Genomic DNA, 16,308 nt, shown 5'->3' with positions numbered 1-16,308 from the left:
TAATTTTGTTTCACTGTGTGTTTGATGCCTATTTTTATTTTAATAAGAGAAAGAAAGGGTGTGGATTTGGGTGGTTGGGGACTGGTTGAGAGGCATTTATATAGCAGAAACCATAATCAGAATATATTGTAACAAAACAATTATCAATTAAACAAATTTCTCTGATAAAGTAGACAGAGATCATGACTAGAATTGAAGAAAAAATAGTGTTAAAAACTTAAAAGCCTTGCATCTTAAAGAATAATACAAGGAAACTCACTTTCTCCACTATTTTTCTCCATGGTAACCCAAAATCTTGTTCATGGTAATTAGATAAGAGATAAGAAAAACAACCCCTCCCCCCAAAAAAAACCCCAAACCTTCTAATGGTAACAACATGAATAATCCTGCAGAACATGTTGGGGGAATAACCCTGAAACAAAAGGAAAAATATTACATGCTTCTACATGCATTCAAAAGTGGAACATATAAATAAAGTAGAAAGTTATTTCATGTAACTCAGTTAATTATTGACAAAAAGAATGCTAAATTTCAGTTTCTTAGTAAGAATAAGTACAAGCAAACAATTGTATAACATGGTCTAATAAGCTAAGTCTGTATATGTATGCATATTACACTTACATATTACAATAGAATTTTTAAATTAATGTGTGACATGATGTTTTTTTTTTTCCAACGTCTGCTTATTCACTCATATGTTCTAATTTTGTGGGACTCATTCAGTCTACCAAATATCCTCCTTTCTGCTTTCATATCACATGGATTCCATTATCATCTCTTCTTTTCAATTCCTTAATTTCATGGTCTTTTTCTTATTGCATGAGCTATATACATACACACAGACACACCCACACACACCTGTACATACAAATTTATTAACAAATATAAGTTAAAGTGAGACTATGAGACAAAATATGTATAGTACTTGTCTTCATGTAGAGCATCATGACTTCCATGTGTATAGAAAAAACACATTATATAAGAAAAATACATAAAGATTTATTTGCCAATTTCAAGCATACATAAAAAACTTGAACAGTTGTGGGAAACTGCAAAACAGCTCAGAAGGAGTTCATAATTTTTACCTTAGGCAACTTAAATGGAGTTTTAGGGAAAAATCAATTCAGGGAATGAACAAAAATTAATGGGGTGGGAAATTGGTACATCCAGAAGTTTGCTTTTTAAAAGGATATATGATTTCATAAGGTGTAGTATACTTATAGGATGATAAAATCTAAAAGGTTGAAGGAATCCTTCTAACAAAACATACATTAGTTTGGCACAATAACAGTGATCAATGGAGCCAGAAGTAGAAGGGTCAGTGTGATTCTAGGAGAAGCTAGTCAGATCTTGAGACACACACCTGTTATACAATCATGTGTGAAGTCAAGTCAAGCAGATTACAAGCTGCAAGCTAGCATGGCCTACATATAAAGAGACTGAAACAAAGTAAGAGAGCAGGAGGATTTATAAAAAGGAAGAAAGGAGGAAAGAAAAAGATAGAGAGATGTCAAATGAAAATTAAGAGCACACAGGGGAGACTATGCAATCTAATGTTGGTGACACTGAATGTTTGGATTTGGGTGGAGGATTTAAAGAAGTGTTACCCATAGGGAAAAAAAAACTGTGAACTATACACTTAAGATTTATGAAATTTACTTTGTGTGCTCAGTTTTACTCCTGACTTCCCCCTCACTCCATTTTACTTAAATTAGGGAAGAAGTTTGGCTGTATATAATAATTTGAAACAGTAAATACACCAAGACCTAACAATTTAATACAAAGTCATATATGACTGTGGAAAAACTTAAACAGTTTCACTAGGAAGAGGATAGATACATATTTAACAATTGGCTCAGAACTTTACCAGAATGGGAGACAGATATTCATTTAACAAAACAAAACCAAAAACCTTAAAATGAATTAACTAAAGCTATTTATCAGCAGGAATAAAACTCAAGAACATAATTTTAAGTTAAACGTTAAATGCGGGATTAGGAGGGGAAGAGGGAGGGGTTTATGGGGGGATACAAAGTGAATAAAGTGTAATTAATAAAAGTTAAAAAAAAGGAAATGTAGGGCAGCGCCGGGAGGACTCTCATTCTGAGGAGCAGCACAGCAGGATTGGCACAGTGACCAGCAATCAGAACTCGCGGCCATAAAACACAAGTGGTTGTGTTTCTCAGGTGAGAGGATACCCCATGGTGGGGGATTCGATCAGCTTTAACTCACCCGGCTAAACCGCGGAAGAGATCCCGTTCCGCCAGGCGCTTGGTCACCAGCCCAGAGCTACACCCCAGCGTGATCTGGTCACTGTCCCAGACTGAACTGTGGGCCCACAACACCATAGACTGGATTTCCCAGTCGAGAGATAACCCCACAGAGCAGGAAACGATTGGGACTGACCTCAGGTTACCCAGACATCCCCTGGAAAAGACTCGGGTTCCGCGGGTGCCCCAGGAGCCAGCCCGGACCCAGAGCCAGGAGGGACAAAGGCGCCTGCCTGCACAGAGCCCTGCCTGTGCGCGTGATTCGCCGCCTCAGATAGAACTGTGGGCACCAGGGCACCAGGGCACCAGACTGCGTGTCTCTGGCAGGAGGAAACCCCCAGCGGAGGGGGTCAGCAGCTCTAACGCTTAGGACACCCAACACCAAAACACTTCCTGGACTCACGCAGACTCTAGTGCAGGCAGAAACACTGTGCTCTGCCGCCATTGCTGCGTTCCCCTGGGGCACTGGGACACACAGCTGCACCCTCGGACCTGCAGGAGCCAAAGAGCCATTACAGCAGCCCTCAGATACTGTGCCAGGGATCGGCCAGTTGTCCCTGGCAGGACTGCCAAAACTGTAGGAATCCCTGATCCTTCAGGGGGGCTGCACCCCACAGCGTCTGGACCAGAGTGGTGCCTACAGCCGCCATCCCAGACAGAGACACAGAGCTTCTGGTCCAGAGTGAGGCACCCAGCCTCCAGACCAGAGCAGTGCCCCCAGGCGCCAACTCAACCTAGGTGCACATTCTCCAGGTCCAGAGCAGAGCAATCAGCCTTTGGCCCAGAGACTTGCTGAGTGCACCTCCCACTTTCCCGGACAGAACTGTGCTCCCCAGGATAACAGACTGAGTTTCCCTGTTGGGAGAAAACCCCATAGCTAGGGAATCAGCAGTTTCTTCAAGAGGACTGTACATGGAAATTTAGTGAGCAGCAGCACACTAAATTTATAACAAGAAACCCAGCAGTGGGGCAGCTGTCTTGAGAAATTTTATGGGTAAGAGGAGATCCCCCCCTGCCTAACATAGACCACAGCTACTACTCAGGGCTATAAACCTGAGGTGAGCAGTGGCAACTCCGGAGAAACACTGGCCCTACAGTGACCATAACCAAAAAGCAGAGAAGGACTCCTTCAGGAAAAATCATCTTCCGGCCAAGGGGATACTCCCTACCTCAGGACTCCAGGAAGCACAGAAACTAACAGCCAACACCTAAATCAGCCCAATGGGTAGAGGTCAGCGTAAAGGCTCAACCAACAAAAGACAGAGCAATATGTCATCTCCAGAACCCAGCCATCCAGGGGCGAACAGCCCTGAACAATGCAGCATAATAGAAAATCAAGAAGATGACCTTACATCTATGTTGATGAAGAGAATAATAGAGGAAACAGATAAAATACGTAAAGAATTAGAGGAAGATAAAACCAAACAGATCATGGCTATCTGTAAAGAAATGGAGGAAGATAAAGACAAGCAAATTAGGGTCATCCGTGAAGAAATACGGGAAGATGCAGCCAAACAGCTTGTGGCCTTCAGAGAAGAAATAATTAAATCACTGAAAGAAATCAAAGAGACAGAGTTGAAGGAACTAAAAGAAAAAGAGGAAAATACAAGCAGACAGGTGAAGGAAGTAAACAAAACAACTCAAGACCTGAAGATAGAACTAGAAAAATTAAAGAAAACACAAATGGAGGAAATAATGAAGAGGAAAAATTTAGGGAAGAAAACAGGAACTACAGAGGTAAGCATAACCAACAGAATACAAGAAATGGAAGAAAGAATCTCAGGTGTAGAAGATACAATGGAAGAAATCGATGTATCTGTCAAAGAAAATGTTAAATCCAAAAAGTTCCTGACACAGACCGTCCAAGAAATTCAAGACAATATGAAAAGAAAAAACCTAAGAATAATAGGTATAGAGGAAAAAGAAGACTCCCTTCTCCAAGGCCCAGAAAATATTTTCAACAAAATCATTGAAGAAAATTTCCCCAAGTTAAAGGAGAAGCCAATAAGGATACATGAGGCCTACAGAACACCCAACAAATTTGACCAGAAAAGAAAATCCTCCCACCACATAATAATCAAAACAGGAAGTATACAGAACAAAGAAAAAATACTAAAAGCTGCAAGGGAAAAAGGCCAAGTAACATATAATGGCAAACCCATTAGAATCACACCTGACTTTTCAACAGAAACTATGAAAGCCAGAAGGGCCTGGACAGATATCATGCAGAACCTAAGAGAACACAGATGTCAACCCAGGCTACTATACCCTGCAAAACTCTCAGTCCTCATAGACGGAGAAAACAAGATATTCAATGACAAAAACAAATTTCAACAATACCTACACACAAATCCAGCATTACAGAAGACACTGGAAGGGAAAATACAATCCAAGAAAATTAGCTTCTGTCAAGAAAACACGGGAAATAATTAACCTTACTACAGCAAAACGAAAAACAACCAAGCACACAAACTTATGAACACAGCCAACATCAAAATCAAAGGATCTAACAGCCACTGGTCATTAATCTCTCTCAACATCAATGGACTCAACTCTCCAGTAAAAAGACACAGATTAACAGAATGGATACGTAAACAAAACCCAGCAATCTGTTGCATACAAGAAACACACCTAAGACACAAAGATAGACATTACCTGAGGGTAAAAGGTTGGAAGATGACTTTCCAAGCAAATGGACCCAAGAAACAAGCAGGAGTAGCCATTCTAATATCTGATAAAATAGACTTTCAACCAAAATTAATAAAAAGAGATGAGGAAGGACACTTCATACTCATCAAGGGAAAATTCCACCAGGAAGACATCACAATCCTGAACATCTATGCCCCAAATACAAGAGCACCCACATTTGTAAAAGAAACATTGATAAAATTTAAACCACATATAGATCCCCACACATTAATAGTGGGAGACTTCAACACCCCACTCTCAACAAAGGACAGGTCAACAAAACAGAAATTAAACAAAGAAACAATATCTCTGACATAGGTCATGAATCAAATGGACCTCACAGACATCTACAGAACTTTACACCCAAACACAAAAGAATTTACCTTCTTCTCAGCACCTCATGGAACCTTCTCCAAAATAGACCATATAGTTGGTCACAAAGCAAGCCTCAACAGATACAAGAACACTGAAATAATCCCTTGTATCCTGTCTGATCACCATGGAATAAAGCTGGACTTCAACAACAACAGAAATAGCAAAAAGCCTACACACTCATGGAAACTGAACAACTTGTTACTAAATGACAGCTGGGTCAGGGAAGAAATAAAGAAAGAAATTAAAGCCTTTCTAAAACTCAATGAAAATGAAGACACAACATACCCTAACTTATGGGACACAATGAAAGCAGTGCTAAGAGGAAAGTTCATAGCACTAAGTGCCTTCAAGAAGAAATTCGAGACAGCTCATTCAAGCAACTTAATGGCCCACTTAAAAACCCTAGAAAAAGAAGAAGCAGACACACCAAAAAGGAGTAGACTGCTGGAAATAATCAAACTCAGGGCTGAAATCAATCAAGTAGAAACAAATAAAACAATTCAAAGAATCAATGAAACCAAGAGCTGGTTCTTTGAGAAAATCAACAAGATAGACAAACCCTTAGCCAAGCTAACTAAAAGGCAGAGAGACACCACCCAAATCAACAAAATCAGAAATGAAAAGGGGGACATAAGTACAGACACTGAGGAAATCCAAAGAATCATTAGGACTTACTTCAAAAGTCTTTATGCCACAAAATTTGAAAATCTAAATGAAATGGACAATTTTCTTGATCGATTTGACTCACCAAAGCTGAATCAGGACCAGGTAAATCAACTAAATAATCCTATATCCCCCAAAGAAATAGAAGCAGTCGTCAAAAGTCTCCCATCCAAAAAAAGCCCAGGACCAGATGGCTTCAGCGCAGAATTCTACCAGACCTTCAAAGAAGAGCTAACTCCAATTCTCCTCAAACTATTCCACAAAATAGAAACAGAAGGAACATTACCAAACTCATTCTATGAAGCCACAGTCACCTTGGTACCTAAACCTCACAAAGATTCAACAAAGAAAGAGAATTTCAGGCCAATCTCCCTTATGAACATTGATGCAAAAATACTTAACAAAATACTTGCAAACCGGATCCAAGAACACATCAAAGATATTATCCACTATGACCAAGTAGGCTTCATCCCAGGTATGCAGGGGTGGTTCAATATACGGAAATCCATCAATGTGATCCACCATATTAACAAACTGAAAGGAAAAAAAACACATGTTAATCTCCCTAGATGCTGAAAAAGCATTTGACAAAATCCAACATCCATTCATGTTTAAAGTACTGGAGAGATCAGGGATACAAGGCACATATCTAAACATAGTAAAGGCGATATACAGCAAGCCTATAGCCAACATCAAACTGAACGGAGAGAAACTTAAAGCAATCCCTCTGAAATCAGGGACAAGACAAGGCTGCCCACTGTCTCCATATCTCTTCAACATAGTGCTGGAAGTCCTTGCTAGAGCAATAAGACAGTCGAAGGAGATCAAGGGGATACAGATGGGAAAGGAAGAAGTCAAATTATCACTATTTGCAGATGATATGATAGTATATATGAGTGACCCCAAAAACTCTACCAGGGAACTCCTACAGCTGAAAAACACCTTCAGCAAAGTGGCCGGATACAAAATTAACTCAAAAAAATCAGTAGCACTCCTGTATACAAAAGACAAAAGGGCTGAGAAAGAAATTAGAGAAACAACACCATTCACAATAGCCACAAATGACATAAAGTACCTTGGCATAACCCGAACCAAGCAAGTCAAAGACTTGTATGAAAAAAATTTCAAGTCTCTGAAGAAAGAATTAGAGGAAGATATGAGAAGATGGAAAGATCTCCCATGCTTATGTCTTGGCAGGATTAACATAGTAAAAATGGCCATCTTACCAAAAGCAATCTACAGATTTAATGCAATTCCCATCAAATTGCCAACACAATTCTTTACAGACCTGGAAAGAAAAATTCTCAACTTCGTATGGAATAACAAGAAACCGAGAATTGCTAAAACAATCCTCTACAATAAAAGATCTTCTGGAGGTATCTCCATCCCTGATCTCAAGCTGTACTATAGAGCAACAGTTATAAAAACTGCATGGTACTGGCATAGAAACAGAATGGTGGATCAATGGAATCGAACAGAAGACCCAGAAATAAACCCACACACTTACGGACACCTGATTTTTGACAAAGATGCCAAAACCATACAATGGAAAAAAGATAGCATCTTCAACAAATGGTGCTGGTCCAACTGGATGTCTACATGTAGAAAAATGAAAATAGATCCATACTTATCACCCTGCACAAAACTGAAGTCCAAGTGGATCAAAGACCTCAACATAAAACCAGACACATTAAATCGGCTAGAAAAAAAAGTGGGGAATACCCTAGAACTCATTGGTACAGGAGAAAACTTCCTGAACAGAACACCAACAGCACAGGCTCTAATAGCAACAATCAATAAATGGGACCTCATGAAATTGAAAAGCTTCTGTAAAGCAAAGGATTCCATCATCAAAACAAAGCGACTGCCTACAGATTGGGAAAGAATCATCACCAACCCTCTATCTGACAGAGGACTCATATCCAATATATATAAAGAACTAAACAAGCTGAAAAGCAACAGACCAAGTAATCCACTTAAAAAATGGGGAACAGAGCTAAAGAGAGAATTCTCTGCAGAGGAATATCGAATGGCAGAGAAGCACTTAAAGAAATGCTCAACCTCATTAGCCATTAGGGAAATGCAAATCAAAACAACCCTGAGATTTCACCTTACACCCATCAGAATGGGCAAGATGAAAATCTCAAGGGACAACACATGCTGGAGAGGTTGTGGAGAAAGGGGAACCCTTCTCCACTGCTGGTGGGAATGTAAACTGGTACAACCACTCTGGAAATCAATCTGGCGCTTTCTCAGACAACTAGGAATAGCGCTTCCTCAAGATCCAGCCATACCACTCCTAGGCATATACCCAAAAGAGGCGCAAGTACACAACAAGGACATTTGTTCAACCATGTTTGTAGCAGCTTTATTTGTAATAGCCAGAAGCTGGAAACAACCCAGATGCCCCTCAACTGAAGAATGGATGCAGAAACTGTGGTACATCTATACAATGGAGTATTACTCAGCAATGAAAAATAAGGAAATCATGAAATTTGCAGGTAAATGGTGGGACCTGGAAAGGATCATCCTGAATGAGTTGACCCAGAAGCAAAAAGACACTCACGGTATATACTCACTCATATAAACATACAATATAGAATAAACCCAGTAAAAGCTGTACATCTAAACAAACTAAGCAAGAGAGGACCCTAACTAAAATGTTCAATCCCCATCCTGAAAGGCAAAGAGGATGTACATCAGAAGAAAACGAAAATAGGAAACAACCTCGGAACCCGCTACAGAGGGCCTCTGAAAGCCAGAAGAAAACAGTAAACAACCTTGAAACCTGCCACAGAGGGCCTTTGAAAGCTTCTGCAGTATAGACTGTCAAAGCAGATGCTGAGCCTGATGGCCAACTGATGGGCAGAGTGAATGGAATTTTATGTAAGAAGTGGGAAATAGTAAGAGCTGGAGGGAACGGGAACTCCATGAGCAGAGCAACAGAACAAGATAATTTGAACACAGGGAACTTCCCAGAGACTCATACTCCAACCAAGGACTATTTGTGGAGATGACCTGGAACCCCTGCACAGGTGTAGCCCATGGCAGTTCAGTGTCCAAGTGGGTTACATAGTAATGGGAAGAGGGACTGCCTCTGACATAATCTGATTGGCCTGCTCGTTGATCACTTCCCCGGGGGGAGCAGCCTTACCAGGCCACAGTAGAGGACAATGCAGCCACTTTTGATGAGAACTGATAGACTAAGATCAGAAAGAAGGAGAGGAGGACCTCCCCTATCAGTGGACTTGGGGAGTGGCATGCATGCAGAAAGGGGAGGGAGGTTGGGATCGGCAGGGGAGGAGGGAGGGGCTTATGGGGGGATACAAAATGAATAAAGTGTAATTAATAAAAAAAAGAAAATGTTAAATGCACAGCACATATACAAACAGCATTTGAAAAACATTAATCATGATATTGAGTGATATACATATGAATATGGGTAGATATACATATACTTATGGGTGGGTATATATGTATGTATAATCTATGTAGTAGGCTCTGAGAATAAAAACTCATGATGGAAATTCTGTGCTTGCTGCTGGAATATGATAGGGCAATTTCTTTTTAGCATGGTGATGTTTTGTATATGATATCTTCAAAAACATGGAAATATCTGGAACAGAAGGTATAAACATATTTGTTAATTTTAAGTGGCTGTTGTATGGGTGTGTATGTTGTATGGCTATCTGATGTGTGTCTTTATGTAGTTGTCAGTGTTTGTTTCAACTTCTCAAAATCATAAAATGGAAGGGATGATGATGAGAACAAGTTGACAGAAAGTTGGAACAGGTGGGAGAAGCCCCCACACTAGAATGTTTACAAGCAAGCTTCAGAGACAGAGAAAGCACCTTAGCTAGAGGGATTCTGAAGAGACCTTTGCCTCTGTGAAGAATGTCAGCATTTGCTCTCTGTAAAAACAGAAGGAAATGTTTACAGAAAGCTGAAGTTGAAAACCTACAGGGGGGTTCTACAACTTTAGCATGCATCAAAGTCATCTGAAGTGGTTGTAAGAAACACACTCTGGACCTTTCTTGGGAACCTGTGAAAAATAAATATTTTATGACGTACGTTCTTGCTATAGCAAAGGCTGGCTTACACCTGTATAAAACAGGACGGTCTTGGACTCATGACAATTCTTTTTTCTCAACCTCCTAAGAAGTTATAAAAGGTGTGTACCACGACAACTATCAAATTCTACTGCAAATGATTTACCATTTCAAACAGCATTAATAACATTCGTGATTCCCAGGAGAGTATCAAAATATCAATACCAGGAAAAAAGAAAGAAAAATGATGTCAACATAACACTTAACATCTCTTTTGGGCTTCATGGGTACCAGGTTCATGTGCACAGACATGCATGCAGGCAAATCACCCACACACATACAATAAAAAATAAGAATGAAGTTTTTTTCTGTTCCTAAGTTTTTTTTAATTTTTATATAAATTATTGTTTATTCACTTTGTATCCCCTCTGTAGCCTCCTCCCTCATTCCTTCCCAACCCCACCCTCTCTCCCTCATCTCATCCCATGCCCCTCTCCAAGTCCACTGAAAGGGGAGGTCCTCCTCCCCTTCCATCTGACCCTAGCCTAGCAGGTATCAGTGGCTATCTCTTTGATCACCTCTCCCTGATGGAGGAACAGTCTTACCAAGCCACAGAGGAAGACAATGCAGCCAGTCCTGAAGAATAAGTTTTTTTAAATAAAGAAAATTAGTTCAAGTACTTTGTATTGATAGGTATCAATTATTGCAAGGAGGCAAAGAACATATTTTTCAGTTGAGGACTGTCCAGGATTATGTACTTACCATGAGGTTCAACTAAGAGTTGCCTTGATAATATACAATAAATGTTGTTTAACCTGTGTATTAGTCGCCAAACTTGTATTTCCAGTCCAATCATTATCAAAACAGGAGGAAAAAAACAACAAAAAAGTTAGTTTGTATGACCTCACAAATACTTTGTTAAATTGTTAGGGTCCATAGAAAAATGATATATAATAACAAGTTAACTGTATCCTATATTGGAAAAAGAAAAACAGCAACAAGAAACCACAGGTTAACAAAATGACTATATAGGTTCATTAATTTTAGTAAATACAGTGAGCTTATATAAGACATTAGTAACAGGTAAGACTGTCTGTGTATGTCCACTGTACATTTTCCTATTTGGGTGGTCAATTTCAGTTATTCTAAAATTAAAAGGTTATCTGAAAATACGAGCTTAAAGTTAAATTTTCAGTTTTTTAATTTTTTTAAAAAAATTTAGTATTATTTACAATATATTAACTTCGTATCCCTGCTGTATCCCTCTCCTTCATTCTCTCCCAATTTCACCCTCCCTCCCTCACCTCCTCCCTGCCCCCTTTCCAAGGACCTCCTACCCTTTCATCTGACCGTGGTTTATCAGGTATCTTCAGGACTGAATGCAAAGTCCTCCTCTGTGGCCTAGCAGGGCTGCTCCTCCCTTGGAGGTGAGGGGAGGTCAAAGAGCCCACCACGGAGTTCATGTCAGAAATAGTCTCTGTTCCCCTTAATAGGGTACCCACTTGGATACTGAGCTACCATGGGCTACATCTGAGCAGGGGTTCTAGGTTAGATCTGTACAAAGTCCTTGGTTAGAGAAACAGTCTCATAAAAGACACCTGTACCCAGATATTTTTGGTCCTTGTGAAGCTCCTGTCCTCTCCAGGTCATACTGAGTCTCAGCATTTGCTTTGATATACTGCTAGGTAGAGACTTTCAGAGGTCTCTGTGGTAGTTTCCTGTCCTATTACTTGTTTTCTCTTATGTTCAATGCACATCCCATTTGTCTTTCTAAGTGAGGATTGATCATCTTACCCAGGATCTTCTTTCTTGTTTATCTTCTTTAGGTGTATAGATTTTATTATGTTTATTATATCTTTTTTTCTTTTTTTTATTATTTTTTTCTTTTTAGTTACATTTTGTTAACTCTGTGTCCCAGCTGTATCCCGCTCCCTCATTCCCTCCCCAACCCCACACTCCCTCCCTGGTCTCCTCCCTGCCCCTTTCCAAGTCCACTGATAGGGGAGGACCTCCTCCCCTTTCATCTGACCCTGTTTTATCAGGTATCTTCAGGGCTGGCTGCAAAGTCCTCCTCTGTGGCCTAACAGACTGCTCCTCCCGGGGGGGGGGGTCAAACAGCCTGCCCTTGAAATCCTGTTAGAAATAGTCCGTGTTCCCCTTACTTTGGAAAACTACTTGGTTACTGAGCTACCACAGGCCACATCCGAGCAGAAGTTCTAGGTTATATCCATAGATGGTCCTTGGTTGAGTGTCAGTCTCAGAAAAGACCCTGTGCCCAGATATGTTTGGTCCTTGTAGAGCTCCTATCCTTTCCACATCATACTAACTTCCCTTCTTTCATATGATTCCCTGCACTCTGCCGAGGGTTTGGTTATGAGTCTTAGTGTCTGCTTTGAAACACTGCTAGGTAGAGTCTTTCAGATGCCTTTTGTGGTAGACTCCTGTCATAAGTTCAATGCACATCCCATTTGTCTTTCTAAATGAGGATTAATCACCTTCACCTGTGTCCACTTTCTTGATTATCTTCTTTAGGTGTGTAGATTTCATTAAGTTTATCATATCTTGTACGTCTATATAAGCGAGTATACACCAAGTTTGTATTTCTCCTTCTGGGATACTTCACTCAGAATGATCTTTTCTAGATCCCACCACTTGCCTGCAAATTTCATGATTTCCTCCTTTTTGATTGCTGAGTAGTATTCCATTGTGTAAAAATACCACAATTTCTGTATCCATTCCTCCGTTGATGGACATCTGGGTTGTTTCCAAGTTCTGGCTATTACAAATAAAGCTGCTACGAACATGGTTGAACAAATGTCCTTGTTGTGTACTTGAGCAAATTTTGGGTATATACCTAGGAGTGGTATAGCTGGGTCTTGAGGTAGCACTACTCCTAGTTGTCTGAGAAAGTGCCAGATTGACTTCCAAAGTGGTTGAACCAGTTTACATTCCCACCAGCAATGGAGGAGGGTTCCCTTTTCTCCACAACCTCTCCAGCATGTGCTATCACTTGAGTTTTTCATCTTGGCCATTCTGATGGGTGTAAGGTGAAATCTCAGGGTCGTTTTGATTTGCATTTCCCTAATGGCTAATGAGGATGAGCATTTCTTTAAGTGTTTCTCTGCCATTCGATGTTCCTCTGTCAAGAATTCTCTGTTTAGCTCTGTTCCCCATTTTTTAAGTGGATTACTTGGTTTGTTGCTTTTCTGCTTCTTTAGTTCTTTATATATACTGGATATTAGCCCTCTGTCAGATAAAGGGTTGGTGAAGATTCTTTCCCAATCTGTAGGCTGTCTATTTGTTTTGATGACAGTGTCTTTTGCTTTACAGAAGCTTTTCAGTTTCATGAGGTCCCATTTATTGATTGTTGCTCTTAGAGCCTGTGCTGTTGGTGTTCTGTTCAGGAAGTTGTCTCCTGTGCCAATGAGTTCTAGGCTGTTTCTCACTTTTTTTTCCAACTGATTTAGAGTATCTGGTTTTATGTTGAGGTCCTTGATCCACTTGGACTTTAGTTTTGTGCAGGGTGATAAATATGGATCTATTTTCATTTTTCTGCATGTAGACATCCAGTTGGTCCAGCACCATTTGTTGAAGATGCTGTCTTTTTTCCATTGAATGGATTTGGCTTCTTTGTCAAATATTGAGTATTCATAGGTGTGTGGGTTTATTTCTGGGTCTTCTATGCGATTCCATTGATCCTCCTTTCTGTTTCTATGCCAATACCATGCAGTTTTTATTACTGTTGCCCTGTATTAGAGCTTGAGATCGAGAATGGAGATACCTCCAGATGATCTGTTGTTGTACAGGATCATTTTGGAGATTCTGGGTGTTTTGTTTCTCCATATGAAGCTGAGAATCTTTTTTTCAAGGTCTGTAAAGAATTGAGTTGGTATTTTGATGGGAATTGCATTGAATCTGTAGATTGCTTTTGGCAGGATGGCCATTTTCACAATGTTAATCCTACCAATCCATGAGCACGGGAGATCTTTCCATCTTCTGAGATCTTCTTCAATTTCTTTCTTCAAAGACTTGAAGTTTTTCTCAAACAGGTCTTTCACTTGCTTGGTTAGAGTCACACCAAGGTACTTTATGTTATTAGTGGCTATTGTGAAGGGTGTTGTTTCCCTAATTTCTTTCTCAGCCTTTTTTTCTTTGGTATACAAGAGGGCTTCTGATTTTTTTGAGTTGATTTTGTATCCTGCCACTTTGCTGAAGGTGTTCATCAGCTGAAGAAGTTCTCTGGTTGAATCTTTGGGGTCGCTCATGTATACTATCATATCATCTGCAAATAGTGACACTTTGACCTCTTCCTTTCCGATTTGTATCCCCTTGATCTCCTTTAGTTGTCTTATTGCTCTGGCTAAGACTTCAAGTACAATGTTAAAGAGATATGGAGAGAGTGGGCAGCCTTGTCTTGTCCCTGATTTCAGTGGGATTGATTTAAGTTTCTCTCCATTGTGTTTGATGTTGGCTATAGGCTTGCTGTATATTGCCTTTACTATCTTTAGGTATGTGCCTTGTATCCCTGATCTCTCCAAGACTTTAAACATAAATGGGTGTTGGACTTTGTCAAATGCTTTTTCAGCATCTAAGGAGATGATCATGTGGTTTTTCTCCTTCATTTTGTTTATGTGGTGGATTACATTGATGGATTTCCGTATGTTGAACCACCCTTGCATTCCTGGGATGAAGCCTACTTGGTCATGGTGGATGATATCTTTGATGTGATCTTGGATTTGGTTTGCAAGTATTTTATTGAGTATTTTTGCATCAATGTTCATAAGAGAGATAGGTCTGAAGTTCTCTTTTTTGATTGGATCTTTGTGTGGTTTAGGTATCAAAGTGACTATGGCTTCATAGAATGAGTTTGGTAGTGTTCCTTCTATTTCTATTTTGTGGAATAGTTTGCGGAGAATTGGTGTTAGTACTTCTTTGAAGGTCTTGTAGAATTCTGCGCTGAAGCCATCTGGTCCAGGGCTTTTTTTGGAGGGGAGACTGTTAATGACTGCTTCAATTTCCTTGGGAGATATAGGACTATTCAGTCTTTCTACCTGATCTTGACTTAATTTTGGTAGATGGAATCTGTCAAGAAAGTTATCCATTTCATTTAGATTTTCAAATTTTGTGCCATATAGGCTTTTGTAGTATGACCTAATAATCGTTTGGATTTCCTCAGTGTCTGTAGTTATGTCCCCATTTTCCTTTCTGATTTTGCTGATTTGTATGGTTTCTCTCTGCTTTTTAGTTAGTTTGGCTAAGGGTTTGTCTATCTTGTTGATTTTCTCAAAGAACCAGCTTTTTGTTTCATTGATTCTTTGGATAATTTTATTTGTTTCTAATTGATTGATTTCTGCCCTTAGTTTGATTATTTCCAGCCGTCTGCTCCTCTTGGGTGTATCTGCTTCTTTTTTTTCTAGGTTTTTCAGTTGGGCCATTAAGTTGTTTGTATGTGATGTTACGGATTTCTTCTTGTAGGCACTTAGTGCTATAAATTTTCCTCTGAGCACTGCTTTTAATGTGTCCCATAAATTTGGGTATGTTGTGCCTTCATTTTCATTGAATTCTAGAAAGTCTTTAATTTCTTTCTTTATTTCTTCCTTGACCCAGCTGTCATTGAGTAGTAAGTTGTTCAGTTTCCATGTGCATGTCGGCTTTTTGTTGTTTCTGTTGTTGTTGATGTCCAGCTTTAGTCCATGGTGGTCAGATAGTATACAAGGGATTATTTCAATCCTTTTGTATCTGTTGAGGCTTGCTTTGTGACCAACTATATGGTCTATTTTGGAGAAGGTTCCATGTGGTGCTGAAAAGAAGGTGTACTCTTTTGAGTTTGGGTGAAAAGATCTGTAGACGTCTATTAGGTCCATTTGATTTAGGGATTCTGTGAGTGCTTTTATTTCCCTATTTGGTGTCTGTCTGGTTGATCTGTCCCTTGATGAAAGTGGGGTGTTGAAGTCTCCCACTATTAAGGTATTAGGTTCAATGTATGATTTAAGCTTTAATATTGTTTCATTTACGAATGTAGGTGCTCTTGTATTTGGGGCATAGATATTCAAAATTGTGATGTCCTCTTGTTGGATTTTTCCTTTGATGAGAATATAGTGGCTGTCCTTATCTTTTTTGATTAACTTCGGATGAAAGTCTATTTTATTAGATATTAGGATGGCTACTCCAGCTTGTTTTCTGGAACCATTTGCTTGAAAAACATTTTTCCAGCCCTTTACTCTGAGGTAGTGTTTATCTTTGTTGCATAGGTGTGTTTCTTG

This window comes from Psammomys obesus, unplaced genomic scaffold (genome assembly GCF_907164565.1).
Source record: "Psammomys obesus unplaced genomic scaffold, mPsaObe1.curated_primary_1811, whole genome shotgun sequence".
In the NCBI taxonomy this organism is placed as follows: domain Eukaryota; kingdom Metazoa; phylum Chordata; class Mammalia; order Rodentia; family Muridae; genus Psammomys; species Psammomys obesus.
The sequence above is the reverse complement of the archived record's forward strand: the minus strand, read 5'-3'. Positions refer to the sequence as shown.